We start from the raw sequence: 4,719 nt of genomic DNA on the forward strand, positions 1-4,719 counted from the left end.
ATTCAATTCAAAGATCAGCCACCATGAGCAATGAATCACCTCTCACCGCCCGGAGGAGGAGACAAGAAGACATCATCCTGAAAAACTGAAAGGGTGACATCACTAAGTACCAGTGAAGATGTGGGGAAACAGGGACTCACCCCCTACTGGGGGGGTGTAGAAATTGCTTCATTCAGTCCCAGAGCAACTGGCAATCCCCAGGGGCTGGAGGATGCTCACACCTCACACCCCAGAACTTGTGTTTCTAGACATATTCCAGAGAGAGCCTGTTGCATGGGGGGCCAGGAACAAGGTGCAAAGATGTTCATTGCAGCATTGTCTGTAATAACAAAAAAAAATTAGAAACAATATAAATGACCATACTTTTTAAAAACCAAAATGGAATATTAAGATAAAGGACTTATTTAAGGCAGTTAAAATGAACATTTATCAAGAACAAATCTCAACAGCATGTTGGGTTAAAAAAGGAATTTAAAAACTCTGCAGTGTGAAAATGTACATTTGAAAACACAAAAACAATACTCTTTATTGTTCACGTCTACTTCCCAAGGCAGTGGAAGTATGAGAGCATGGACAGGGAGGACACAGGCCAACTTCAGGGTAAGGGTTGCATCCAGAGAGAATAAGATCCAGGAGGGATGCAAAGGGATCTCTTAAAATAAGAACTGGAAACATGCAAAGCAACAATGTTAACACATTAATTCTGGGAAGGGGGGTGCACGGGTGTTTATTTTACTCCTTATAGTTTTCTGTAAGTTTGAGCCATTCCATAATTTTTAAAAATTGGAAAAAGGGGGCGCCTGGGTGGTGCAGTCAGTTAGGCGTCCCACTCTTGGTTTCAGCTCAGGTCATGATCTCAGGGTCATGGGATTGAGCCCCAGGACAGGCTCCGAGCTCAGCGGGGAGTCTGCTTGAGATTCTCTCTCTCTCCCTCTGCCCCTCCTCCCACCCCCCCTCCCCGCACTAAATCGATAAATCTTAAAAAAAAAAAAAAAAGCAATGTTGAAAGTTTCCCTTTTTGTTTTTCTCTCCTCCCCAGACTCACCATTTAAGCTGAGGCCTGGGGTGAGGTGGGGTGACAGGATTGGGGACGATGGGGTGGGTAATGAAAACTGGCGGGTGGCAGAGAGGTGAGACCCGCCACCTCCTTCGCGGATCCGCTTTGGCTCCGCCCCCGCCCAGCTGTATCCATGGCAACCAGGGTCAACGCTCCAAGCCGGGCTCCCGAGCGACACCTGGTGGTCTTTCTGGTGGCGCGCTCCGCGAGGGGTCTCCAGGTGTGAGTCAGAGGGGCCGCCTTGAGGGTCGCTCTTGAAAAATAAAGACCAGCGTTGTCCTGTTGCACTGGGTCCCTTGTAGCTGCCCTTAGGGCAGTGTTAATTCATTTCAGAAACGTCTTTCATTAAAGTTCGGCTGCAGCCATTAACCACCAAGTGTTTGGGAGGGTGTCTTGGGTGACCAGCGTTGCTCTGGGCATTTACAGGTATGTGTCTTCATGGGGACCCCCAGAGCTCGCGGTTACAAATTACTTAAAGACCCCTAAAACGTGCCAGTGTGGACTTCTAGATAACATACATCCATTCTTTTCTATACTTTTTATTTTTTTTAATTTGCTTTACTCTAAAAGTAACATGAATTTGTAGGAAGCTTGGAAAATCATCTCACCACCCACACAGAACCAGAACTAACATTTGGGCTTTATCCTTCTAGTATCGCTCTGCTCCATTCATTTTTGAGGGGTTGGTTTCTTACAAAATTGGAAATTCCCAGGCTCAGACAGGTAGACCCGGGTTACAAGCCCAGGTCCTCGGCTTACCTGTCACTTCAGGCAAATGAATGGACTCCTCTCTGTCTCAGTCTTCTGACCTGTAAAATGGGAATATGTTAACTGTACTTCATAAAGTCATTGGGAAATCTTCAATGATATCCTACAGATAGAACATCTAGCACAGTGCTGAATGCATAGTAAGCAATAGATCCTCAGCCATAGTGAAAATGACAGCAGAGCTTCGCACGGTATAATTACAATATTCTGCAACCCACTTTGCTCGCTTAAACATAGCATACACATTTTCCTGACTCAAAGGAAAAACTCAGTTTTTTTCCTTTCTACGTGGGGGAAAAACCCATTCTTCTCTACTCCGTCTTTCACCTGTGAGTCTCCTTTACTGCTCACAGAAAACACCGCACTGCTGATGATTCTGGTCACCAGATGTGTGGAGGTTTTTCCCACACCGAGCAACTCTCTGTGACACCAGCTGGGTGTCCTCCAATTTAACTCAATCCTGGCACCACCTTCCTGGAGATGGTGTTAGATCCCCCAGGGTTAAGGGCCCAACCCTTAAGTTAAAGGCACAAGACACCCTCTCTCCCCACTTCGGATGCTGGTCTCAAGTCCAGATTGTCTGTCCCTTGTGTTTCTGACCAGCTGGCTACCGACTGGAGGATCCAACGACCCCCTCCTTGGGTTTGATGAATTTGCTCAGAGTTCAGGGAAACACTTACTTATGTTTACCAGTTTATTAAAGGATATGGGTATTATTATATTATTAAAGGCTATTAAAGGCAAGGTCTGGAAGCTTCTGTCCCCGTGGAGTTGGGGTGTGTCACCCTCCCAGGGGCCTGGAAGATCCCAAAGCCCATACTATCGGGATTTTTATGGAGGTTTCCTTATGCAGGCGTGATCAATTATTTTTTTAAAGATTTATTTATTTTAGAGAAAGAGAGAGAGAGAGAGCAGGGGGAGGCGCAGAAGGAGAGGGAGAGGGAATCTCAAGCAGCAGACTCCGTGCTGAGGCAGAGCCCCATATGGGGCACAATCTCACAACCCTGACCCATCTCATGACCTGAGCCAAAATCAAGAGTAGGATGCTCAACCGACTGCACCACCCAGGTGCCCCAGGCATGATCAATTATTAACTCCATTTCCTGCCCCTCTCCTCTCTCTGGAGAGGTGGGGGGGGAGGGCTGAAAATTCCAAGCTTGTAATAATGGCTTGGTTTTTTCTGGTGACCAGCCCCCATCCAGGACCCCACCCAGGGTCACCTTATTAGAGCAAAAACGCTCCTGTGCTCTTATCACTTAGAAATTTACAAGGGGGACACCTGGGTGGCTCATTCAGTTAAGCGTCTGCCTTCAGCTCAGGTCATGATCCCGGGGTTCTGGGATCGAGCCCCGCATCGGGCTCCCTGCTCCGCGGAAAGCCTACTCCTCCCTCTGCCTCTACCTCTCACTCAGCCCCTTTCCCTGCTTGTGCTCTCTTGCTGTCTCTCTCAAATAAATAAATAATAAAATCTTAAAAATAAAAAACCAGAAATTTACAAGAGGTTTAGGAGCCCTGTGTCAGGGACATGGTCAAAGACAAATAACGGACCAGAGATGCTCTCAGGAAATTAGAAGCTCTGTGCCAGGAATCGGGGGGCAGAGACCAATATGTATTTTCTATTCTCCATTATGTGTGTGTGTGTGTGTGTGTGTAACCTCAGTATTATCTAAGAATAGGATCCTTAACGATCACATGATGTTTCAACATACAAACGTATCCAATAACTTACTTAACCAATTCTCCACCTTTGGATTCGAGGAGTTCCTGATTTTTTTCCTTTTATAAACAATGTCACACAGAAGATTCCTTATTAGTTGCTTCCTCCACGGATGATTCATTTGCTTGTGTGTTCCAGGAAGGCCTTCCCCTCCCCCAGGATGAAATAAACATTTTCCTAAGTGTGTTTAGTTCCTTTATGGCCCCCGATTTTTAATTCAATTCTTTAATCCATCCGGAATGTATTTTGATACCACAAAGTGAGAGCTAAGAAGTCTCATTTTGTTTTCATTCACAATAACCTCACCAACTGCCCCAGCACCGTCGATCAGGGCATCCAGTATCTCCTCGCTGACTCGTTGGACCCCCTTTATTAGATTCCAAACTCATCTCCGTCCTGGCTCTCTGGTGGGCTCGTTGCTCTGGCTCCTTCTAGCTCCTTGAGCTATTGGGCATCCTTTTGTTGAGTCCCAGGGAAGCTCAAGCATTCAGCACAAGCCAGCAGTTTCAGACAGGAGGAGCCAAGCCTCCAGCTCTTCTCCAGCCCGTGTTGACTGTCTTTGCTATCCCTTCCCCACCATGAACAATCCTGTTACTGTCAAGCCCAAAACTCACCTCCCGTGCGCTCAGCAGCTTCCCTCCATGGTCATATCTATACTTGGAAATCTCTCAGCACTTCTGTATTCAGCCTCTTCATGCACGGCAGATTGTGTTTTCCAAAGATGGCCTCACCAATGTATTTATCCATCCTACGTACTCTTGTTAAAAAAGTTGACTGACTTGCCTCCCCCTGAGAAGTGGCGTCTGTGCTCTCCCGTGAATCTGGACCTTCTAGCTGCTCCAGTCAATGGAGCATAGCCAGAGCGATGCTATGTGATCTCTGGGATGAGGTCGTAAAAAGATACAGCTTCTTCCTGGCTTGCTCGTGTGCATTCTCTCTCTCTCTCTCTCTCTTTCTCAGTGCTTGCCTTTGGAAACCAGCCACCATTTTTTGAGAAAGCCCAGGCCCCATGAAGGTGTTCTAGCTAAGATTTCAGGAGCTCCAGCCACTGTCAACTGCCCCACATGTGAGTGAATGATGTGATTGCAGCCTCAGGCTTTCATCCTTCCAGAATTCTAGCTGAGGACTCAGACATTAAGAAGTAAAGATAAGATAACGGGGTAAGGGGAGGACAGGA

At 46.8% G+C, this 4,719-nt stretch overlaps 1 long non-coding RNA gene across 1 annotated transcript; it reads right to left on the reverse strand.

Annotated features, from left to right (window-relative positions):
* Positions 1 to 552: 552 nt before the first annotated feature.
* LOC115936525 (uncharacterized) lies at positions 553 to 4,427 on the reverse strand. Its single transcript, XR_004071964.2, has 4 exons — positions 4,157 to 4,427; positions 1,817 to 1,866; positions 1,046 to 1,310; positions 553 to 665 (listed from the first exon to the last, which is right to left on the reverse strand). It is a non-coding gene; the product is annotated as an uncharacterized LOC115936525 (long non-coding RNA).
* Positions 4,428 to 4,719: the final 292 nt, after the last annotated feature.

This window comes from Leptonychotes weddellii, chromosome 5, assembly GCF_054177405.1.
Source record: "Leptonychotes weddellii isolate Sample4059 chromosome 5, ASM5417740v2, whole genome shotgun sequence".
NCBI classification, from domain to species: Eukaryota; Metazoa; Chordata; class Mammalia; order Carnivora; family Phocidae; genus Leptonychotes; species Leptonychotes weddellii.